Source organism: Dermacentor albipictus, chromosome 1 (genome assembly GCF_038994185.2).
Source record: "Dermacentor albipictus isolate Rhodes 1998 colony chromosome 1, USDA_Dalb.pri_finalv2, whole genome shotgun sequence".
In the NCBI taxonomy this organism is placed as follows: domain Eukaryota; kingdom Metazoa; phylum Arthropoda; class Arachnida; order Ixodida; family Ixodidae; genus Dermacentor; species Dermacentor albipictus.
This window is the reverse complement of record NC_091821.1, coordinates 166,587,915-166,613,703: the sequence shown is the minus strand read 5'-3', so window position 1 is coordinate 166,613,703 and position 25,789 is coordinate 166,587,915. Positions and strand designations below refer to the sequence as shown.

The 25,789-nt window shown below is 48.3% G+C and overlaps 1 protein-coding gene across 1 annotated transcript in view; it reads left to right on the top strand.

Annotated features, from left to right (window-relative positions):
* Nucleotides 1-25,789, top strand: part of LOC135911558 (uncharacterized) — a 412,939-nt gene that overhangs the window by 2,881 nt on the left and 384,269 nt on the right. The gene's annotated exons all lie outside the window — the stretch shown is intronic.

The following is a 25,789-nucleotide window of genomic DNA, read 5'->3' as shown; positions in this document are numbered from 1 at the left end:
CAATACGCGAGCCACTGCTCGTCGGTCTTATCTTCGTTCTGCACCCGAATGTTGCGCGTCGAAGTGATAAGGAGGGACGTGACGCCCGTAGGCAACTAAATACCATCCTCAGACACGTCATGCGCATCAAGGCTGACAGGGCTATTACGGTGGGGCACTCGTTGTAAGCATTCCTTCCAGGCAATAAAAGAAAAATACCGAGATCAGCTGCTGGCGGAGGAGGATCGAGGATGGCTCAGAAATACCAGCCATCGGTATAAACGACCAATTCAGTGCATTCTGCGACTTCCTAGTTGCGAGCTTTCGGCATTACGACCATGCTGAGACGCCGTGGGAAGCTGAGCGCGGGCACGCTAATCGTGCCGGGCGAGCCAGCCGGCCCGGTCGCGCGGCACGGCCACGACCCGGGAAGCGAACACGCTGTCACTCAAGCCCCCCTACCTCCTTATGACGCGATTTATACTGTATAATGCCGCGCCCTACACCCGACGGCGGCCGCCTGTGTAGCAGAGACGAGCTAGCGTGTTGACTTCCTGTCCTATCTACGCTGATACGCTTCCGCGCAGTTTTTTTCTTTCTTTCTTTAAATTTCTACTCTCGTTGTTTTTGGCTGCGCTCAAATGAGCTCCTCGAGCCGTCGAGGAGAGTCGGCGGGTCCCCGTAGTAGATGCTCCACTGCCGCCGCCGCCGCGCAACACGCCGCTTATTTACGATTTCTCCAGCGCCGAGGCATCTCTGGAACTCGCCCAAGGTCACCGCCGCGAGTGCGGCCACGCCTTTCTCCTCAGCCTGCGGCAGCGAGGCGATCTTGGAAAAGTATGGTGCGTGCGCGCGTCATCCCCGCGCCGCGACACGAGTGACATTGAACGCGCGCATTCGGCCAGATACAAACACGCGGCGTCGTCCCGAACACGTGGAATGCGACGGCGCGTACGAGCGCTCTAGATTGCAGATACTACACCTACCGTTCCTCTTCTTTTTCTTCTCTTATATATATATATGCGAGGCACCTTCCTGCATCTGCGCAGCTAGTTCTAGGCCTCTGTCGGCAAGTGCTTGGGGTCAATGTCAGTGCATTCGGCGAAATTGGACGCACGATAGATGAATCGTTCCTTGTTTACATATCGGTTCGGATGTGCCGTGGTTGCGACAACAATATGCGATGGTTCACAGAGCATCATTTGATGGCAATGCCGTCACAGTGGACAGGACATTCTTAAGGCAGGAAGCCGATGAAGAAGACCTCACCATCATTGAGGAGGGTATCGATGCGAGCACCCACATGGCAATAGTTTGGCGCCGAACCGACACACATATAGAAAGGCATGTACAAGACATATACAAGAGAGCGCTCATCTCGTCTGTCCTATTTTCTGTATTTTCGTCTGTTCGCGCCTTCCGTCCATTCAGCAAATAAGGTTTCACCGACTAGCAGAACGAGAAATTCTTATAATAATCTCCAACAGGCCTGTGGTCCCCCTTCTTCGCATATACGCTTCTTTGGCATAGCCACAACTAGAAATAGTTTAAGAGCACCCTTCGGTAACTGGGCAGTTGTCCTAGTTTCGTGTTTGTTTTCTCGCGAAACACAGCAAATGAGAAGAGAACTGCAAGCCTAGCATCTGCAGCGGACAGGTTTTGCGCACGAATTTCGGCTGCGCCCGCCTTCGTGCGTTGGAAAACATCTTTCGACGTCCTCCTTTCGCATTCGGGCGCGCACCCCGAGTGGCGCTGCCTGGGTCCTCGATGAGCGCGGCGCGGCCTCTGCGCGGGTGCGCAACACGTAATCATGCTGTCCGACGCTCTCGGCTAGTGAAGTCGTGCAGCTGACTCGCACGCTCTCTCAGCCTTTCAGGATGCGCTGTGGTTGGACGCAGCGATCGAGGCAGCATGCATTCGTCCGTACCGGCGGACCCGGCGTCGTTGGCCTCAGGCCCACCCCGTCCTTATTGACGGGGCCGCGCGATCTGAAGCAGGGCGGGGGCGGTTGCTCGTTCTCTTCTCCCAGCATCCGTCCTCACCCTCGCAAATCTTAGCAGGCGCACTGCGTGTAACGGTCAGGGCCGCTATAAATAGGAGGCCGCGTAACAAGCCCGCTGTCTCACCGCACGTCTACTCTGACCGGTTCTTTCTTACTTTCTTTTCTTTAGTATGTTTTACGAGACGCTGCTTGCGATCGCGACCCAGATAGGAGTAGCGGGATGGTGGTCCTGCCGCGGCGCCAAGGACTCGTCCTCTGTTCTACTCACTGACTCACCGCCGCGTCGCCTGTGCGTGATCGCCGATGAGAGCGCGCAAGTGCGTCCACACGCCTGAGCGCACAGCGATACGGAAGGCACCGAGGTCCGCGGCACAGAGCAGACGCATTCAGGTCCCCCAGCTGACTGACGGCGAAAGAGAAGAAAGAAAGCGGCTTTGGATCATGTTTTTCTGCCCGTCTCGTTAGGCAAACCAGTCACACTGGAAGCAAAAGCGAACCGACGCACATGTAGTCATTACATATTGCCTTCATTCGCGAAGTTATTCGTATTCCTCGCCAGACATCGTAGCTCATTTGATAGCGCCTCTTGCGCTTGTCGTTGCTACATATCGTTCCACATTGTGCTTTGCAAGCAAGCCCTCGCGTGCGCGCCTTCTAGCTCTCTTTGTGTCCGCCATGTCTCTGTGGCGTTTCCTCTCTCAATGTAACCCGCCACATTGCCAGACTTCCGTGACAAAACTCCTCCTTTCTTTTAATGCGCTAGCAATTGTATGGACACTCCAGGCGCATTTTTGCAGTTGTCGTCGCCGTGAGGTTCCGTATATAGTCCAAGGGCGATAAAATCGTCGCCGCGCGCCATACGCGAGTGAAAGCGCGCGGGGGTGAACCGGCGATAGCGGCTCACTAGCATATGAGTGCATATGATGATGTCTTGTTCGACGATGTGAACGGGAATCTGTGTGTGAATTGAAGAAAAAGTAAACGCTGTTGGCCAGAACTTGCTCCACTGACTGCCGAGTAGTAGAATGAGCAACTCTGCTTTTGCAGGAAGAGCAACGCCGAAGTGTTTAACCTCCTTCGAGGCACGTCACCGATGGTCGTCAACAGCGTAGGTGAACTGGCGTCGGCAAACGCGTAGGTGATTTGCAGAAACAGAGAAAAGGAAAAGGAAAGCGGGTGTCTGTTCATTTTCTTTTCTCTCCCTCTCTATTTCCAAATTGTTATGCAAGCCAACGAAATCGAGCCCCCGGGAGCCACTCGGCGGCACCCCCGCCCAAGGGAAGCGTAATCGAGGCGGCACTGTGGTCCCAGGCGGCGGTCATTCGTCCCTCACCTTGCAAAGCGGCCAGTTTTTTATTTTTTCGCCGCGATGACCCGTGGCGTAATGGACGACCCACGCCGGCGCGGCGTGCCGCGCGGCGGTCGGCGCCCGCGTGGCTCACGACCCGCGGCCGCCGATGACCCACGCGAAGGAGCGTCAGCGGCATTTGGCGCGCAGTTGGCCGTAATTGCCGTGCACTCTTCGAGACTGTGGGCGACGGCCTAATTAGGCTCTTCCCCTCCTGGGAGTTCTTTAGTGCCGCGTCCTCAGCCCGGACCTCGGCTGCCTCCCACCGCCGACACAGTATGCGTGACTTTCGCCGCTGAGCGAAGCGAGACCTCCTTGAGCCGACGGCGTCGTCGTTAAGTGCCGAAAGGTGGCCCGTGTCAAACGGCGCCGTGGGGTCGGTGGAGGTGCGCATATCCCTTATGGGCTGCACTTTCACTGACAGAAAGTTTTTTTCTTTTTTTTTGCGCTCGCTTGTTCTCGTTTATCTTCGGCAGTTGTCTCAAATACGCGGGACCTCTAATTTTTGCTTACTTGCCATTAGCACGCGTGCTTCTTTATCTTTTTCTTTTATACACTTCTTCAGCGCGTCTGAATGTGTTGCCTCCCGTTAACTCCGATAATTTAGGGCAGGGCAAGGTGTACAGAGTATCGAATCATGGGGAACGTAGATTGCCATGGGTGGGTAACAGTTCCGGAAGGCTGTGACCTGCCTCCCTGAGTTGCGCAGACTGTTGCACTTTCTTTTTATATTTACTTATAACCAAAGGGAAGCGAGAGGCCTGTTAGGTGAACAAATAAAAGGGATTAACGATCAATAAAGCCAAGCAAGTCACAGAAAAATGCAATGTGTGTCACTGAGGGCTACTAGACATTGAATTTCGTTGAGGTTGTAGATCATGAAAAAGACTGCACCAAAAGACTGCAATATATATATATATATATATATATATATATATATATATATATATATATATATATATATATATATATATATATATATATATATATATATATATATATTTATTTATTCAAAATACCCCCAAAGGCCCTCATTACGAGGGTATTACATGGGGGGGGGGGGGTCAATCACAAGCACTGGTTGTAGTTTGTACATACTAAAAACAAGAGAGGTTAACAGAAGTAATAATACAGTGAAACATAGTTAACATACAAGATAATTAGGTCACAATTATTACAGAGAAAACATTAGTACATATTAGGAGAACATAAGGCAACTGCACTAAAAACACCAACAAATATCGAAAAACACTGTAAAAGTCCCAAAAAAGAATAATAATACGATTAGTCGACAAGTCGTGAGCGAATTAAATGTTGAAACTTAGTCAAGTCTGGTTCCGTGGCAATGACTGATGGTAAGGCGTTCCATTCAGTTATTGTGCGTGGTAAGAACGAAGATGCATAATGGGATGACTGGCAGTTAATGCGTTTGACTTTGTATGGATGGTCACGGCGTGGAAAAATAACTGTTGGTGACTGAAAGAAATCATCGTGAAGTGATGGATGGTGATAAAGCTTATGGAAAAGTGTTAGGCGAGAAATTTTACGGCGAAGAGCTAAGTTGTCCAAGTCAGCTTTATTCTTTAACGCGGTGACGCTGGTGTAACGTGAATAATCTGAAAATATAAATCGCGCAGCACGGTTCTGCAAGGCTTCGATGTTACTTATGATATACGTTTGTTCGGGATCCCAGATGGCAGACGCGTATTCTAGTTTAGGACGGATTAATGTTGTGTATGCTAGTTTTTTAACATGCATTGGGGCTTCTTTTAAGTTATGTTTAATAAGTCCGAGAGTACGATTTGAAGAGGCAAGGGTAAGGTTAATATGATTATTCCATGATAAGTTTGATTGAAGATTGATGCCAAGGTACTTGTAAGTAGTTGCGAGTTCCACAGGGTTGTTATCAAGGGAGTAGGTGGTTAGAATTCGTGGCCTATTGGTGAAAGACATGAGTTTAGTTTTGGAAATATTTAATGGCATTAACCAATTAGAACACCATGCACTTATTGCGTCCAGGTCAGTTTGTAGTAAGTGGCTATCGGTGTTACTTGTTACACATCGGTAAACTACACAATCGTCTGCAAATAGTCTGATTTTAGATGAAACGCAACTGGGTAAATCATTAATATAAATTAGAAAGAGTAAAGGACCAAGTACGCTGCCTTGTGGAACTCCAGACGTAACATCAGCATAACATGAGTTAGAATTGTTAACTGATGTAAACTGAATTCTAGATGAGAGAAAATCGGTGATCCATGCAATTATAGTAGGGTGAATGTTAAGCTGTGAAAGTTTAAGTACCAACCTATGGTGTGGAACACGGTCAAATGCCTTAGAAAAATCTAAAAATATTGCGTCAACTTGGAACCCGGCGTCTATTAGTGCGTGTATGTCGTTAATAAATCCGGCAAGTTGTGTGTCACATTAGTAGCCCTTGCGAAAACCGTGCTGATGCTTAAAAATAATGTTATGGTCTTCAAGGAAGTTGATTACTTGACTGTGTATGATATGTTCGAGTAATTTACAAATAGTGCTGGTTAAGGAGATGGGACGATAATTAAGGGGAGAAGCGCGATCACCTGATTTGAAAATGGGTATTATTTTAGCAATGCGCCAGTCATTAGGAATACCACCAGTTGATAGTGACTGGGAAAATAGAGCTGTTAACAGAGGACAAATACTATGCGATGTATTCTTTAAAATTTTATTGTTGAAACCTAGATGGTCGGCACTAGATGACATTTTAAGATTGGTTAGTAGAGATAAAACACCAGCCTCACTGATGTCTACCTCATGCATTGTGATTCCCACTAATGTCTTTAAAGTTGGCAATGAGTTAATGTTTTCATGAGTGAAAATTGTTACAAACGTATCATTAAGAAGTTGAGCGCAATCTGAATCGCTGATGGGAACACCAAAAGAATCAGTAAGAATGATGTCAGTGCGAATTGCAGGGTTCACCACACGCCAAAAGTGACGAGTATTAGTTTTTAGCATGGATGGTAAATCATGAGAAAAAAAGTTTTTGCGAGTGGATTTTAGTAATGCCTTATAAGCCTTTTCACATGCTTTGTGTTTATCATGAGCACTCGCTACACCAGTCAGCTTAGCCTGCCTGTAAAGTCTTTTCTTTTTGTTATTAAGCCGCCGAAGCTTGTTAGTAAACCATGGAGAACTGCTTTTGTAGGAAATGGATAACACAGGAATGTAGGTGTCAATGAGTGAACTGAGGGTGGCCTTAAACAGGACCCAGTTCTGTTCAATGGAACGGGAATGAAAATCATGCAGAAATTGACCTGAAAATGTGGTTAATTCATTGTTAATTGCGTCGAAATTGGCTTTACCGTAACACCTTATTTTCTTTTTGGTAATTATTCTTTTGCTCACGCAAAAGTTGATGCATCCAGTTATGACATCATGGTCAGCGATGCCTGCTTCATGAGTTATGTCAGATAATATATCCGGATTATTAGTTAAGATTAAGTCTAGTATATTGGCAGAAGTTTCAGTGGATCGTGTTGGTTGACTAATAAGTTGGGTTAATGAAAAGTCAAGACAAGTGCTGAGAAAGGTATGCGCGGCCGCATCCGTGGCCGATACGGAAAGCGTCGACCAATCTATATTAGGAAAATTGAAATCGCCAAATATGATAATCACCGACCTCGGAAAATGCGCGCACACCTCGCTCAACACTCGATGATATATATATATATATATGTATATATATATTTCTTTCTTTATTTATTTATTTGTTTATGTATATATATGCATCAAAAGATCTGCCGAATTTCAACAACGTTTGGTTATCATCTTCGAGATCATACGCCCTCCTAATAACATGCGTATTTACGGCCTTTAATCGTAACTTTCCTGTTGAGTTATTAGTAGTGTTTTAATCCTAACGAAAACACTGATATAGCGTAACAGGAAAGTTACGTCTACGTGCCGTAAATGCGCACGTTGTTTGAAAGGCTTACTCTTTTGACGTTGCTAACTGAAGACGTTAAAATTGGCGTCCTATTGAGGTGTATATTTTCTTTTTTTTTTTCTTTTTTTAATGCCTCCCATTGAGTTGCGCTGTAACATTGCGGTGAAGTTCGACAGATAGCCGAATAGGCAATGTCCAAATTCCCTGTACATGCAAGGCTTCAGTCAAGATCGTGACGAACTACCTTTCCTGTCTTTCTCCTTCCTTTTTTTTCTTTTTTTTCTTTTTGGCAAACGCTTAACGCATTGCCACCAAGCTAAGTCAATATCCCTTTTAGATTTAAAGAAACTCAGTTCCACAACTTTTTTTTAATGTCGATTACTGTAAGCCACATGAACATATTCTGCGGCTATTTCTTGCTGGACATGTAAAAAAATAAAGAGTTCCGTACCCTATCTGAGTTTCGAGGCGTATATGGAAGTACAGGCCAAGAAACTGAACTTGTCTGGTTCGCTTTCTTTTTTTTTTTTTATCTGAAGCTGTCCTCGAGCAGCTTTCGCTCGATTATGCCTTACTATAAGTGGCGCACAATTTTTCCCTTTCACCCCAAGTGCAACGCATTGAGTTAGCAACGCGAACGTAGGAAGTACGTGCACAAGCAACGCTCGCACTGGCTTCGGTGTAAGCGGGCCAAGAAGCGGCTCACAAGGCAGACTGCACACCCACACCGCAGACTACCGGCCAGCTCGTCGCCTCTCGTTCACCTTGGGAATACTGGGTCTGCGAGCGGAATGTGGGTCAGCAGTGCACCAGGCGTGCTGGTGACGACGCACTGCGGACGCCAGGGGGCCCGTCCGGGCCCCGCTACTCTGTGTTCCTCCGGCGCTCGTAGCGGATGCTCAGCTCTTGTCGGGCGGCCAAGTTCTCATTAGTCTATATGGAAACAAGCGCGCGTCGCGGCATATTAATGAATGCTGTGCAAGGAAGTCGCCGCGACCTTGCACTGGCCGGCTACTTTTTTACACTTCCGCAGTCCAAACAGCCCGCCGCCATTGTTACGTAAGACACCGAGCCACGTGGCTTGGTCGCACTTTTTCAAGGGCAGCATCCGGCGCACACACTTTGCGTTTTCGGCTCTCCAACCTGCGCAGACGGCGAATGCGTGATGCATCGGCCGCGACCTTGGAGCGCTCTCCGAGCCTCCCGCTTCCTTTGATTAGGCGGCGTGCCCGCTCGTATGCAGCCCGAACGGGTCGGCCCTCCTTCCGCGGTGCGCGCGGTCTGGCGATGGCGGCGGAGCCGTCTAGCGCGGCTCACGACGGCTGCAGCGGGACAGGTTCGAGTGAGCCCCGCGGAAGAGGCGCTAGGAGTACAACGTACGCCGCGCGGCGATCAAACGACAGCGGCTTAAAGAGCGCACCGCATGGCACCGCGTCCCGAGAGCGGGGGCGCCTCGACCTCGCCCCCAACTTGGCAACCAAGGGGGAGGCTTCCTTGCGCAGCAGGTCCCCCCCGGCGTAGACGACGGCTGGCGCGACCTTGAAGTGACGTCATTTCTATCTCGCTGGCATGACAGCGCCGTTTAATCGTGCATGTGGACTAAACCGGCATTGCGCAAACGGAAGAACGACTCATTCGCACGAGCGTGAAGGACAGCGTGCTCGACTTGGGAACCGCTACTCATGCGCATGCCAATCGGATTATTTTCTCGTAATGACAGCGCCGTGCGGGGGCGGGCAGTAGGGGGCCCATGAGGGGTGCGCGATCCACCTCCTCCTTCCAGGCGTTTCTTAATCGCTCACCTTCTCGGAGAGCATCCCCGAGATGCGCTTTCGGCGTGTCGCAATCGGAGCCGCGTGGACCACGTGGCTGGCAATCTGGGCGCTATGCCGGACGCCTCTGGCGGCTCTGCGTCGAAAAATACTTTGATATCCTAGTAATGGCAGTGTCGACAAGGCTCAAGTAAATATAAGAAACTTTAAGAGCGTGGTAGTGACGGTGATGGCACTACGACTTGCATACCAATGAGTACTCCCGGGGCCGTCGTATTCCGTGTTTCGCACACCGCTTTCGGCGTTTATTTGTAGCATGCTCTGGCCGTTTTTCTGCGTTGGTGGCGCAATACTGGCCTTCATGCCTTTTCTGCGCAGCAAGATTAGCCTTCCTACAGCGAAGGCTTTCAGAGTTTGGAGAAGACGCCCTTTCTATGTACCCATGCAACCTCAATGTTTTCGTAGCGCGGCGTTTACCTTGTAGCCGCATCGATAGTAAAAAAGGAGAAGTCTGGAGACGCCTCTCGTGCAGAGAGGTTCAGTGGAAATGTGACATGCGATGTTCTGGGTGCGACTTGCTACCGTCAAGTATAACTGTTCTCTCTTTCTTTCACGCGGAGTGGGCCAGATTCATTCTGTGCTCTACCTGAATTGGTGAAAGTTTTGTTTAAGCGCCACCTGCATAATTTTAACTGCTCCATTTGGCAGAGTAGTCTTACATATAGCATCCCGTGCACTGTATGACCAACTAAACCAGAAATTCGTACTGGAAGCAGCTTTCGTGAATGAACAGCAGTTATGATCTACTAATGGGTCTCTCGCGCTTCAGGATTCAGGCACTGCACGACATTGCGTAAAAAAACAACATCCGCCCACTTGTGTTGAGTGGTGACCATGGCACTGACACCGCCACTTCTTCGTCGGGCTTACTTTCTGCCAGGCGCAGCCTTGATCGAGCCGTGGTGCCTGCAGCACGCTCGCGCACTTCGATGAACCGGCGTTCGTATTGCGTTGCACGTGCCTATTCTGCGATAGTCTTTGAAGCAAAAACAGTGTGGAGAAATATAAAGGTGAACCCAGCACAGGCCACCTCGCGGAACGCTCGCTAATCTTCCGCATGTCCTGCTTGCCAACTGATGGCGCTGTGGACAGCGGGCGTCTGCTGTACTCTTATGCGAAGCACATGGATTGGAGCGCGTCATTATATGCGCGCGTGTTACCTCGTTTATCTTCTTATGTCGTGATTTCATTTCTGTCTGTTCATTTGGCAATGAAATGTTGTGGGAAAGCTGGCGACTAAAGGTTCGAACTTTACCAATATCATCAAATCAATCAATCAATCCGCTTCAGCTGCTGCATATACAAACCGTATGCTTCTAATTTGTAAGATTGGGAGAAGCGCGTTGTCGAGGAGGTTCCAGGAGTTCTTGAGTTGACCACGGGAGTTCTTTTCAATTTTTTCCAGAAATTCCAGGGGCTATCAAGAACACGTGGGATTCTCTAAACGTATGGAGGAGTCGGCAGCCTTTTAATGGTTTTCGGCTGTAATTGAGTAAGGGGAATCAGAGTCTCATTGGGTGTGGGCTTGTTCGTGTCTTTTTTTTTCCTTCGGAAGGGAAGCGGAAGGAGGGGGGGAGGGGGGAGGGGGGGGAGTAGCCAGTAATGAAATAAATCAATTAAGTAGTGCCTCCAACAGTGTTCCCGTGTCTAAAATTATGTGCGCACCTGTGCATAATGTGCGAGTCCGTGTACCGAAGACAAACGTTTTCTCCGTTGTCCATATTTATAGCGCGAAGGGAAGCTATTAATATAAGCTTTATTTGTACATCAAGCTTCTTGAATAATAAACTGGTGCCATAACCTTCATCAATAGCGGATGAATTTTGGTATGCTAGAAAAGGGCGTAAGACCAGACGCTGCTGGCAACGCTAACTTCAAATTCTCGCGACAGGTCCCCTTGACGTCACAAATCTTTGGAAACTTCTGTCAGTGACTAAATGATTCATAATTGATTAAATGAGGCTATAGGTTGTGTTGAAAATAAACAAACATGCAACCTCACAGCTTCTACCGCATTTTCCTGCACGAAATAAGCCCAGATACAAGAATCTGCGATGCCGCGTTGGTGTCATCAGCGCAGAAATTTGGGCGCGCAATTCAACAATGTACGATTTCCCTTCATCTTCTCCTGGAAAAGCCACCGTATTTTTTTTTTCTTCGAAACGAACGTAGGGAGAGTTTTTACTGAATAACACGTCATTACAGTCTGATTCACGGTTTCGCTTTAGCACCTACATCCTCCTGATGCCTGGAGACAGTTCAGGAACATAATCGTTTTTCAAGTCGCCTCTTATTACCGACTGCTACGTTACAATAGGAAACATTGGTTGCGCTTTCTAGGCAATCACATGTAAGAAGACAGGACAGGCGCAATCCTTGTAATAGGAAACATTGGTTGCGCTTTCTAGACAATCACATGTAAGAAGACATCATTGTAATAGGAAACATTGGTTGCGCTTTCTAGACAATCACATGTAAGAAGACATCGTTGTAATAGGAAACATTGGTTGCGCTTTCTAGACAATCACATGTAAGAAGACATTGCGCCTGTCCTGTCTTCTTACATGTGATTGTCTAGAAAGTGCAACCAATGTTTCCTATTACAATGAACCAACTTGCCCAACAACGCATCCTGCTACGTTACGAACATGAAAAAAAAAATTTATTCGCCATCCCGGCTCTGCGAAAGTGGATGTCCAGCGAAGCTGCTGCAAAACCACCACTATACAACTGCTGAGGGGGCTATGCAATGCTTTATTAAGGCAAAAGCCTTAGATGGCGCATGGGTCGAAAATTTGACCGTCCCGAAAATTCAATTGCACCAAATTTCAGTACCAGAAAAAACAGGGGGTCGTACCCTCGACCTTTGGTGGGAGTCGAACTCGCGACCTTTCGTGTTATTTAAGGCGAAGTTACTTAAGGCACAGTTAATTAAGGCACTCGGACCCACGACTTCTGGTGGGGAAAACAAGTAACAGGAAGGAACAACGCATTCGAATGAGAAATCTCAAGTGATTTAATGAATGTCTCGTGAGCGCGCAGGCTTTCGCCTTCATCCTCTTTAGGCTAAGGTGACTGTCAACGTTTCATGATTCGGATGCTTGTTTTCAGTTTGTTCTTTTTGAAACGTATGTTGTTCTGTATGGGTGATTTCAATGAATGTATGCACTGTTGGCATCACTTTGCTTGAGCACTTGTAACCTCTGCCTTACAGGGGTATGAGCCATTGTTGACGATGATCGATGCTTGTTTTTAGCTTGTGCTTTATTGAAACGTCCGCTGTTCTGTGCGTTGTATGCGTGATTCCAATGAAGGTATATACCGTTCGCTTCACTTTGCTAAGTGCTTGTAGCCTCTGCATTACGAGGGGGATGATCTATTGCACTTTTTGCTTTCTTGGGGGGTATGAGCCATTGATGATGGTGATGATTTTGTTCACGGACGGACACGAATATTGCCGACCACCGACAGAGGCTAATAGCTTCGCTGTAAAAAATGTTTTTGTCTAAATAGCACTGTTGATTGAGGCCCTGTAACCATCTCCTCATGTATGAATTGGTATAAACTTCATAAACAAGGAGGTGAAGATGATGCAACATCGTGCTGTTTGTTGCCACGTTGATATTGCATCGTGTATTTTCATCCCACTTCGCGGTACTCGAAACTTACTTCACCGTTTCTTTTCTTCATCTGTGACGTCTTCATGGCCTGTACCAAATTAGTGTCAGTTTCCTCGAAAGCTGACAGCAAGAATATGGTTGAACCACTTACATACAGCTCCCCCCCCCCCCCACATGCATCTGACGTTATTACGGTGCGAATGTATAGCGTAGTCGTTTAGCGGTTGACATTTAGGGAGTTTTAGAATAGCCCCAAACGTTTTGGGGCCCCAAAGAAATAGCGTCGAAGCCACTGCGCATGCGCGAGACGCAAACTGCGTTTGGGTTTTGCGTTGGGAACGCTATTTCACTGATTTAACGAGAGCCCAAATAGCCGCCCCAAAAGCTTTGCGACAGCAAACATGGCGGCACCCATCGAAGCGACGGCTCTAACCTAACACCAAACTGGGTTCGATTCGTGGTAACGCGTGAAGTTCGCAAGCTATAGGAGAAGTGACTGCGGTTATGGCTTTCTCTCAACTGGCGTGTGTTATGAAGATTGATTCATTAGACGCCGCTGATTCCGAATTCGATTGTGGATTTTATGGCTCGTAGGCCTAACACGGCTACGCTTGGCTGGAGAAGGCACGTAAAGTTGGTTTGCTCAAAACTAAACGCTACTAATTGTTTGCTATTTACAGAACAACCTCTAAATTGTAATTAAACGCGAATACGCGCAAGTCAAAATTACTATTTCTATCAATAAATGGTATATTTTATTTAATTATTTCTAATAGCTTTCTTTTCCTTGACGCCGTGGTGGCGCTGTCAGCGCAAGACGCTATCCGCAAACGTAAAGCCCTATTCTAAAACTCTTCACTCCTGCGTGCCCCAACGCTAACACCCGCAAAGCTCTTTGGGTCCCCAAACTATCGGGGCCCCTATTCTAAAACTCTCTATTGATAAGGGTTTGAAGGAACGTGTAGTATAATGTACAAGGGGAGTCTCAGGTTGATGTAAAAGCGTTTTGTTGCTGTAATAGGCTTCAAGACGTTGAGAGCAGCCGGTTCGTCCTTGTGGAGTCAATAACTCTTTCGATAAATTTCATCGCAGCCTCTCTCACCAGTTACGAAGTGTTATCTCGCGTCTTCCTTGTTTGAACGCGCGTTGCTGTGAACGGCGGTCCCAGTTCTCGAGGGTCGCGTTCGCCGTACAGCGAGCGATGCATCGACTCTCGCAGCAACTCTTCCAGATCACGTAGACGTCAGCTTGAGTAGGTGCTGGTTAGTAGTTCCCTTCCGGAAGGTGTATCAAAAGCGCGCAAAGAGCAGCTTTTTGCTGTGCAATATATAGTTCCTAGAGTCGCACTCTGAAAAGTATGGCCTTGCTCTTCGGCATTTGACGTCTGTATGCTTGTGAGCAGATAGATGCCCGTGATGAAAGTGCTTGCATGAATTTTACAGTGGACTTGTCACATAATAAGCTCTTTCTCTTCCTTTTTGTTATTAATACTGTTATTTTTGTTCTTTGTGAGGGAAAGCGGGGATTGCCGCGACCTCGCTCGCCTAGATTAAGTTGCCTCACTGTCTGCACTCATCTCTGCCTGGCTCCTCCGCGCTTGCTCAGCGCGCATCCTCCCCTCGTTCGCCCCGTTCGTTTCTTTTTCGATGAGTAACGGCTACTGTCCGAGCGCTCGCTCAAATTCATTGGTGATTCAAAGCAGCGAACGAGGCAGCTGTATTCCGAATAGCACTCGCTGACCTTGGTTCTCCGTTTCGTAGAAACGTGTACGCGGAAGACCCCCTGAAAGGAGGCGACGGACCTTGGGCTGAGGCTGAGCACACACCAGGAAACAAAAATAACAGTATTGGACAGAAACTTTTGTTAGGTGACCTTTGATATTTATACGCTCAATTATTTTTGTGACACATCGGAAGGCATTTGTAGCGTCGGGACTACTTCACGTTCTCATAAGATTCTTCTTCATTTTTTTTTTTTTGATCGCGAGAAAGCTTTGTGCTCAGTGAGTCTATTTGCAAGCTAACCTGGCAGTTTAAAAAGTTGGACGAGAAGGAAATGGCGGCGGCGACGTGTAACCAGCTGCTACGCCTACGTGGCCGGATAGGGGACGTCCGACGCGAAGGTTTAGTGTTGCGTCGTCTTTTCCATTATGTCGCTAGTCTTTCTCTCTCTCTTTCTTTCTTTCCTTCTTTCTTTCTTTCTGTCTTTCTTTCTTTATGACGGCACCGCTCGAACTTCCTTTTCAGTATTCCGCCATCGAGATGACAGAGTGCGGATGTACACAGGACATCGGAATGCCAATACATAAGTGACAACAGATTCTGCGAACGATACTGCATCGGACTAAGGGCGCGGACAAAATCAACGAGTGCACTAGTGTTTTTTTTTAACTATTCTATTATCTTGTGCGCTAAATTACCGCATTCGTGCAAAGCTAATGCTCTTTGTATTCTTTTCGAGTAACGTAGCTACAGAACGGCATCGCTTACTGATTAACGCCCTTCCTCGAAATCGTGCATATATGACCTCTGCGTCAGTTAGTTGTAAAACTAAGAAACCATTTATGGACGTGTCGAGATCGTATCGCTCGGAGGGACGCATCATTCGGTGTGGAAACCAGACACGTTTTGATTTATTGCATGTACACCAGAAATTCGCTACATTCAAGATGGTAATCGTGTGCCACGTGTGGGCCCACATGTCGGCAACTCCACGCTGGCATTTGCGTGTGTATTAGACGCATATCTGCCGGTCGACAGTCACTAGTGGATCGATCTCACACTGCCAGTACTTGTGCAGCATTAAAAAAACAAAAAATGAGGGATTCGAGACTCGAATGTATCTCGACAGGAAGTCGAGCTAGTTAGTTGGTAGATATTCATGTTAGACACAAGTAGAGGGAAAGGAACAATACGACACATCACGACATGGACAACGGAACAGATGTCCCTCTACTTGTGCCCCATCTCTGCACGCATATACCTTATTTTCTAACATGGAATGACAGTGCATCTCGCCACAAGTTTGGGGCGGGTGCCTCGAAGTTGGTAATAGGGATTAGGATTTTTCTAATATCCCTTAACACTGACGGCTTCCAATTTTCGTTAAGTAACATACATGTAACATATGGGCTAAATGTATTAAGAAGTCTGTTAGCAAATCTTGGTTAAGCTGTATACTTTCCCATGTTCTGTGTTTGCGTTGTATGCACTAGCGATAACATTGCACTTGATCGCCGCGTCGAGTGCCTTTCTGCGTTCACCCGCCGTGGTGGCACAGCAGTGGCTATGGCGTTATGCTGCTGAGCAAGAGGTCGCGGGTTCGACTCCCGGCCGGGGCGGCCATGTTCAGATGGGAGCGAATTGGATTTAAGTGTACGTTAAATAACTCCAGGTGGTGGAAATTCATCTGGAGGCCCCCCATACGGCTTCACTAAGAGGCCGTGCGTTAACTGCTCTGTGGCAATTGGTGCGGTCTTTGATAGGGCGCGTTCGTTCAGCGTCATGTACTCTGCTGGCGGTTAGCTGTTATGTGCGCATTTACCGGCTTCATTCTACCAGGCTTCGGCTCCTGACGACTGCGTGCAGTGGTATTCGCAGCCTCATGCACTGCGCTGCGAAGTCTCCAGTCGCTCAGTGTTCCCGCGCTCGTGCTCCCTCCTCTCGCTTCGTTTACGCGAAAGCGCTCAGCAGCCCTGCAGCATCCACGACACGATTAAGCGCGCCGCCTATGCACCCCTGCGCCCATCTGCCGCTTTCGCCGCCAGTGGAGTGCACCTTGGCGAGTGCTCCTCAGATGGCGCGAGCTGCCCTGCGTAGTGAACCGACGTTGCCATGGGCGTTGTCCGTGACGCAACGCGGCGCGGCCCTAGTCGCCGCACCCAAGGTCGCGCCGTCCCGTTGGTGTGGGCGCCTTGGGCCTCGGCCTGGCTCCATTCCAGGAAGACGCGCCGTCGAGGCCTCTTCCCCTTGCCGACTCCCTCGTGCGGCGCGCCGACCCGGCAGCGCGAACACGACAATTTACGCCGCGGATATACGGCACGCAGGCCCTCGCCGTGTGCGCATCTAGCGCGAATGCGGATGACGCCGCCCATCGGCTTACAGCACGGGGTCTCTGCTCGGACGTACGAGAATCGATCCCGGGCCTTTGTGTTGCTGAGAGTGAACTGCAGGAAACGGGTCGTGGAGTCGGCACTGGGTGAATGGCAGTGCAGCCCGTACATTGTTTTCAGGAGACCTTTGAAAGCGAACATGAAATAATAACTACCACGCCGCATAAGTCGCGTTCACTTTGCCGTTGCGCAACTGAGCGCCGGCCCGTCGCTCGTGATCGCGTGGGCGACCCGCAGCATTGATCTCCAAGTCACGCCCACCTGCGAGCGCGCTACAAACGGCGTGTCCAGCATCGACAGATACTCGGGAAAAAAACGTTTCGTGTCATGCAAGTGCGAAATGCTAAACCGAGATTTCTCGGGAAATTGATTACTTGAAATTAGCGAGTCCGACGACCATCCAGCGAAATGTATAGGACTGGATTTCATGGACGAAAAAAGAACGTATTATCAGAAACAGAAAACATGGATAGCAGGCACGCCTACCCCACAGACCAGACAAAAGAATACGATCGTATTACCGAATGACGTTATCGACGAAGCGAACGTGTGCCTCAACTTCGACGCCGCACCCAAGGTCGCCGGCGGCGACCTCATTCGACGGCGGCCCCATAGAGCTGCCGTTGTCAAAAGCGCCTTGCAGCGCGCAAGCCTGCTGATAGTCGGCGATCAATAGCTGCAACCCAATGTCCCGAAGAAGACCAGTTTCAGGACAAGGGCGTGGAATGAGTGGGCTTGTTTTTGAACGCACGCACGTGCTCTGGCTGATCGACGAGAGAGCTGCCTGTGGCAGGGCAGCATGCTTGTCAATCTGCTTTATTTTCTTGTTCGGCTCAAATTTCTCTCCCTATTTTCCTAGTTTTGCAAACTATTTCGCGAGGAGCCCGGTGAGTTTAACGGTTCTCCTGTTTTGAATCCTCCATATTTCGCCGCTATTCCCCCGACCGTCCCAATAAGCTGCATTAGTAATGCAACACATAGCCTGCCACCAGAGCGGACGCTACGTGATAAAGTAATCAGAGAAGGAACAAAAACAGCTTGTTTACAGAGAAAAACGGAGGAAGCGACCTCATCTCTGTCCAACCGTCTGCGCAGGACGGAGGAGGAGTGAGAGGAGGGAAGAAGTGAGATGACGACACGAATGGGCCCGTGTGCGCGAAGTACGTGCACGGGATCTTGCGACCCATCCGCTTTCTTGAAGCCATTGAGTGCAACCGTAAATCCAGCGCGGCCCTCAGCTGGGAACTGGCCAAAGGCACTCAGCAAGACCCTCGTCCGAGAAACGCCGGTTTTCTTTGCCTTGCGTCCCAGAAACGACCGGTGTTAGCTGGGCGTCTGTGTGTATGCGGGGGAGATGCGACTTCCGTTTCTTGCGTTGTTTGGGATAGTTATGCGCGCCACAGTTTGCGCTGTTTCCGTGGCCATACGTCGAGACGAGAACTGGGCAGAAGATTACTGGGTAGCACTGAATGTTTGAGGGCTGCCGTTCCTGGAGGGGGACTGACTGGTCCCCTTCCTGGATTGAAAGGAGGGCAGTCAATTTCTATGGCTATCATCACCACTTTCGCAATTTGTGAAACTGGTGAGGATTAGGCACTGATAACTTGGCTGTCGCATTGTGAAAACCTTAGTATAGGCCGGTGTACGTCTAAAGCGGGAATAATAATAATAATAATAATAATAATAATAATAATAATAATAATAATAATAATAATAATGGATGTTTGGCTATAACATGAATGCGACAAGTAGCGCATTTCACCGCCTTTCTAGCGCATATCGCATTCTTGTGAAAAGCGGCAACGCGCTAGGAAGGCGAGTCGCAGTGATGCGGCATAAGTCGCATACAAGTCGTCTCGCGCGGTGCATGTAAACGCTGGCGTGTGTCGCATTGAGAGATAGAAACGGCTGCCGCCGCGCGCTCTTCTCCACTCACTGGCGGGATGCAAAAAGCCTGAAACAGGTTCCGGCTTTTTCGGACGAGAGCGTATACGGCACATATCTATTACTGTGATACGTCAAAGAATGGGACGTGCTGTTGCAACATTGAAGTAAACGTAGCTTATGTGTATACGTATGATCGCCATGCGTCTTGTACATTGCTGGTTTACTGTCGTTGCCTGTAATAAACTAAGCCCTGAGAATGGGAGGCTGGAATTCATTGATACCGCAAGAATATTCGTTGCATCAGGGCTGTGGGCTCATCACGGGCTGTGGAAGCACATGGAAGCCGTTGAAGGATCCAAATTTTCTAGTAGAATGTGCCGGCTGCATTATAAAGTGCTGGATATGTTGACATTTTCTCTGGGTAGTCGGGTATTAGCAATGGTGGGCGCAACTGTCATCATTTTGACCTTGGAACAAATCATCGGCGTATGGGTGTTACTTGATACCAAGTACTACGTGGTTGACCGGGTTATCGCCTGGCTGCTATGAGCGGCTTGCCGCTTTCGGAAATATTTTCGGTATGGTATTTTAAACAGTTAAAGCATCCATGACGTGAGAAGGCCGGCTTCGCGCAAAGGTTTCCATCTGTGTCCCCTCAGTAACGCCGTTGTTCTTTCTCACCTATTTGCTGCGATGTTCTTATTTATTATTACTGCGTGTTCATGTACAATGTATTGGCGCCTTGAGGTAGTGGCGGCTACTCCTCGTCGCGTAGTGTGAGCACAACCGCTGCAAATATTGTCCATACTAGTAAAACGTAAAATAAACACAGCGTGACACAGAGTGACAGTTTGTTGGTCACGAAATCAGTGATTGCACATAATCGCATTAACACATATAAGTCATGTTATAGCACGACATCATGCAGAGTGAATTCGTTTTGTTTATCAAATGCGTGTAAATAAATTCATTTCTGTGGTACACGTACAGCGCAAGCTCAGCCTAGCACATTGATGTTCATAGCATGTCAGCCTTTTGCTCTAAATATTCTAGGAACATTGAGCGTTCCTCTGTGTAACGTGTTGGTTGGCCGTTGCCTATTTCATTCCATGTTGCGCGTGCACGCAGCGATGCATTCCATAAGATCTCTCCTCAGTCTCCGTTTTGCAGCATATCATGGAAAGTCGGGAGCAAGGTTAAACTACTTAAAGTGTGTGGAGTTGTGCTATTAAACGATAACCGGCTGATCTTTTTTTTTTCTGTTGCAAACATACTTACAAACATGGAAGACGGCAACGCAAACAAACATAACGCAGATAAACTGTCAGAACACGTTCACGCGCCGTTCAGACACAGAGCCGAGAGTGTTGTATACGACCCGTGTACGGCAACCGGAAAGATCCTCTTGTTCTGCGCGAATCGTGCGAAGACGAAAACTAAATCTCAGGCTACGCCTTCAGCCTCGTATCGCTCTCAATAAATATTTCCAACGGCTCACGGAGAGTCTGCGCATCGCTGTCCATCTGTAATCGGGCCCTGTGTATAGCCGAGAGGTGCGATACAAGGTACTACATTGGCCATGTACTACATTGGCCATGTAGTCCGAGTACGAGACGAAGGAGAAGCTGGTCAAATGGCACAAGTCCAGCCTGCACGCCGTACTGGGTGCGGTCTTTCTGGTCACCCCGAAACCGTGCAGATCAATGAGCATTTACTGCAGAATCACAGAGCTTCAAAGCACGAGCATTCAAGATATGAAAAAGAAACAACACCTTTTTTTGTTACTGTGCCTGAAAGAAAAAAAGCTTGATATGAACTAAGTGCTTTATTTACTTTTTTTTTTACTAAGAACAGGCAAATGTCATAGACTTGCTAGGGAAAACGAACACGGCGCCAATGCCGGGACCATAGCTCGGAAATTCACCGTAACTCATCCGCTACTGCAAATATATTCCAGTGGGACCGAGGCTAAACACTACAAACGCGTGCAGTATGGGGCTTGAAAACTCTTCTGTACAGCTAGAGAAAAACTAATGGTCATTAGATAAATGTCTTGCTGCATGTGATCATGTACTGTTACTTACATTTAATTAGGACTCTGTGCAGTGCGTCATATTCCGAAAGTTTTCAGTTCGTCGTGGGTGCAGGGTAGGTGCCGCACAGCGACATGTCCGACCACCATCGCGCTGGCCTTGATAAGGCTGCACCCGTGGCGTAGCCAGGGAGTGGCACACCGGGCACTTGAACCCCTAGAAATTTCTGTTGTTAGCATGCGGCCTTCCCCACGTCCCTCCCCCCTTTACCCGATCTCGTATCCCGTCATGTGGGTGCCTCCCCTCCTCTCCCCTTCCTCTGAAGAAACTTTCGGGCTACGCCACTAGGCCTGCACGATGCAAGTGTGCGAACTTGTGCTAAATTGCCTGCCATCAAGAGTTCAACCATAGGCTTTTGTTTTTCAGTTTTAATATCTGCAGTAGCTGAAATAAAGGGCTTTGCTTGTTGTGGACTATTCAGCGTACACACGGTGAGACGTACTATATATATTTATAGAAAATCGCTTTTCGCAGACGCGGTGTTCAGCACTTCGCTGAAGCTTTAATAGCGATCTCCGGCTTGTCAGACGCCTCTCTAGTGATGCTTTCCGGCGGGTCGCACAAGAGCACTCAAAACTGTTCGAACAATGCTCTCGTAACATAGTTGGTGTCGCCAAGACCGACCAGAGCGCCTGTGGGCGCGCGTTCGGCGCAGTTCTGAGAACGGGCGCTTGCTCACATAATCGAAAGCGCCGAGATTAAATATTTGCTTGTGCGTCCAAAGAATTCAAGTCTGAGGGCGCTACAAAGACACGGCATACCTTCCGGTTCGCGATGCAGCGGAAAGAGGACGTTGAGCCGGCTCATAGTACTCTAATAAAACTACGCCGCCTATATATGTTTGCGTAAAGTCTCCGATATACCAGTCGCCCCGAGCAGCTGGCAATGAAAATAGAAGCTCAGTCATCAGGAGCTTTCCAAGGGACAGACAGACAGACAGACAGACAGACAGACAGACAGACAGACAGACAGACAGACAGACAGACAGACAGACAGACAGACGGACGGACGGACGGACGGACGGACAGACAGACAGACGGACAGACAGACAGACAGACAGACAGACAGACAGACAGACAGACAGACAGACAGACAGACAGACGGACAGACGGACAGACGGACGGACGGACGGACGGACGGACGGACAGACGGACAGACAGACAGACAGACAGACAGACAGACAGACAGACAGACAGACAGATAGATAGATAGATAGATAGATAGATAGATAGATAGATAGATAGATAGATAGATAGATAGATAGATAGATAGATAGATAGATAGATAGATAGATAGATAGATAGATAGATAGAGGGGGGGAATATAGGAAGGCAGGGATGTTAACCAGTCAAGGGTCTGGTTGGCTACCCTACGCTGGGGGAAGGGAGAAGTGGAAGAGAGAGAAGGTGTAGAGACTTGTACAGACAGCACTTGATTTAAAGCCGCTCGCGCAAACCAGATGTTCTGGGAAAGCACAAAAGTGCCTTCACTGCCTTTTGTGCCGATGATCGATGGGGACGTTGCTCCAGTACTGTCTGTTCAATCAGAGGACGATCATCTAATTTCCTCAATGAGTTGGACAAAGCTTGTCTTTGTGCTTGAAATTGAGGACAATGACACAATAAGTGGTCAATGTCCTCCTCGCATCCGCAAACATCACATGCGGGACTATCAGCCATTCCAATTAGTGCTGAGTAGGTATACGTGAAGGCAACTCCAAGCCACAACCGACACAGAAGAGACGCTTCGCGTTGTTGCAGACCGGCCGGAGGTCTGAGTTGCAGTGACGGGTTTAGTCTGTGCAGTCTTGTGCGCCTTGTATGTGCGGTATTCCACTCTGCTAAGGATATCGTGCGTGCTAGAATGCGAAGCAGTCTCGCGGCGTCGGTCCTTGAGAGAGGAAGGGGGACGCAGCGGTCTTCTTGGTTTGACGTCCTAGCTGCCTTATCGGCGTCATCATTTCCTATGATACCGCAATGACCTGGTATCCATTGAAAAGAGATATCAACGCCTTTTTTCCTTAAGTGATGGACAAGTTCCACGCTTTCGCACGTGAGATGATCGTGAGTTCCATCTCGGAGAAACGACTGCACACATTGCAAGGCCGGCCTTGAATCGCAGAAGACTGCCCGTTTTCTAGGACTTTCAGCATTTATCACATGAAGCGCGTTGCGGAGAGCCGCGAGCTCTGCAGCTGTAGACGTAATGACATATGGGAAGTCTTGAACCGCTGGGTTATTCTCATTGTTGGTATGACTACAGCGCCACCGGAACTGGTTGATGTAGTCGATCCATCAGAATAGACGTGTGTGCAGTGGCTGTATTTCTCACACAAGAGAAGTAAAGTTAGTTGCTTGAGTGCTAATGACTGCAAGTCCGACTTTTTCTGAAGTCCTGGGATTGTAAGGTTTACTTGAGTACGGCGCACACACCATGGAGGAATGGAAGGTCTTGCTGCAGGTGCGTAACCTGACCTGAGAGAGGCATGGTGCGCGAAGACAGTCGCACTGAATGTCGTGTGGGGCCTGTCTAGGGAGACTTGCGTGGTGGTGGGTAGGGGTCCGGGGGAAGTGTCTCATGTGCACACGCATAGTTTCAATCGTAATATGTGTTCTAAAGCTGGAATCTTGAGCGACTGCAATTACTTCAGTCGTTGACAGCACTCCGCGGTAGACCAAGGCATATCTTGAGGGCTTGGGCTTGGATGCTTTGGATTATATTCAGGTTAGTTCTGCAGGTGTTGGACATGACCGGTAGGCTGTACCGCAGGAATCCAATAAAGAGGACCCTGTACAGTTGCAGCATAGATTGTATTGGCACTCCCCAGGACTTTCCTGCTAGGAACTTGCACGGTCTTTCCCAGGTCTTTCCCAGGTCTTTTCTGCAGGAACTTCCAAGGTGCAAACTGTGACAATTTCTAGCACCACTCCTTTGGGCAAACCCACGTAATTTAGAACGTTCTGAAAGTGATCACTTCTTTCGCGAGCTGCTAAGACGAATGGCGAAGAACGTCTAGTGTTCCGGCGCTCGGCGAAAATAAAGCTGCACGTGCTTTCCCTTAGTACCAGGAGCTGACTCTCATTGTGGGAAAAGACCGGTAAAAGCGCATGACAGAGTCAGCGCTTTAATAATCTCAAGAATCAATGTTGTCGTAGCGCGTTGTGCCTTCACTCGTGCTCTGCCTCGTACACGCCTCACGACCGAACAACCTTGCCGTATGGCGTCGACGTATGGTCGTTTCTGAACGGCGGCAACCATTGTGGAAGCCATGGAAAGCGGTCCTGCGAACCAAGCGGCGCACCTTCGAATTTCTCAAAGTCTATATTAAAGTGATTCTTTTTTCTTCTTCTTTCCTTTTCAATTCTTTCATACGAAAAAAGAAAACAAAGCTTCCAGAAATAAATAACAGCGACCACTGTTCGCTAAAGAGAGAAAGCAAATACATCCAGGAAAAAAATTGAATGGAGTGCGCACGTCGAAAGTGCTTAGGTCTGCTATCCTACACAGAAGCAAGGAGGATAAGGGAACAATAAAATGGTACAATCGTTCATTCAAGTCCGACCGCGTGACGATCCATACGGCTAAATGCATAAGGCTTTACCAAGTCTTTACTTAACCGCCTCGACGTTATCGCCTACACAGCTATGCTGCTTTAACCAATATTTCTATCTTTTAAAAAAAGTTGCTTGGGAAATTCTGTAATACTACGAAGAGTGCGACCTCACGTGATTGTGCCTTCAGCAAAACATGCCTTCTCCGTGGGTACACTGAACAGCCGGCCCATCGGTGATCTATTTTTCCAGATTCGTGTCGTTGAATAAGCAACAACTAATACTTAATTTTTTATTTATTTATTTATAGATACTGCGATCTTTTACAAGATCTTAGCAGGGTGGGAACATACAAGTACATTCACAAAAACATACAGTTTAAGCAATCTATATATTTAAGCAATCGCGCACCTTTATATAAATTTTGCAGTTTTCTTTAGGTATTATCCTGTGGACCATATCTGTTCCGCTCAACACAGCTCATCGGAAATTAGCCCATATGGGCTATATTAGTGCTAGCAGAGAATACGAGGAACGCACCATCCAGTGGATGTTATGGGCTTGCTGCACGAAACATATAAATGATTACGTTCACGCGAGGCCAGTCACGAGTTAGCGTCTCATTCGGCAGGCTCTTGCCTCCATATAGTTTCATACAACAATTAGGTATCTACGGGAGCTGCAATGGGGGTGGTTCAGCCAGCATAGGAATTATGGGAAGTGCATGCATTTGGCTAAATTTCGTCCTTCTTACTTTCAAACGGCTTCGTGGCTTTGTTAACTCGTCATCTTCAAGAAAGTACTGCGTAATACATAATCGAATAAACATTATTAAAATTGTCCGACGGCAGGATTCGAGCGCAAGACCTCTAGCCCAGAAGGCCTATATTGAAACCATTACGCCACGGACGCAAGCATCGACAAGGGACGTAAAACGCCCTTATGAATTTATCGTCGGCAAGCCCGCGCCTTGAGACGCTTGGCGCGTTTCGAATTTGCCGTTTCGACGAGCTGAACCGTTCCAATTAGCAGGGATTGTGCGTATTCACAGCGTCTTCTGCACTTCGAAAAGTATAGATTGCTCTGAAATTTACGACGATGAAGGCACACAAAGCGTAATAAAGGAATACACAAGCATGAAGGTCAGACAACTCTGTGTAGTTCCCATCATTCCCAGGGTGGCTGAACGATTGCAGCGCCAGAGCCCCCTCTAGTAATAATTGTAGGCAACTCCTATGCTTGCCTCAATCTGGCGCCGTGATGTCACGCAGGCGCGCGTTGAGAACGACGCCCGCACCATCGCCGCGATGTTCGTAGCTGGAACAAGAGCCGTGTGGGATGCCGTTTGTGCGCGTCTGGGATGCACATCTCCTTTTATAAACGGGACCAGCGTGTTTCGAGCAGAAAGAGAACGCGTGGGGGAGCGACGATAACG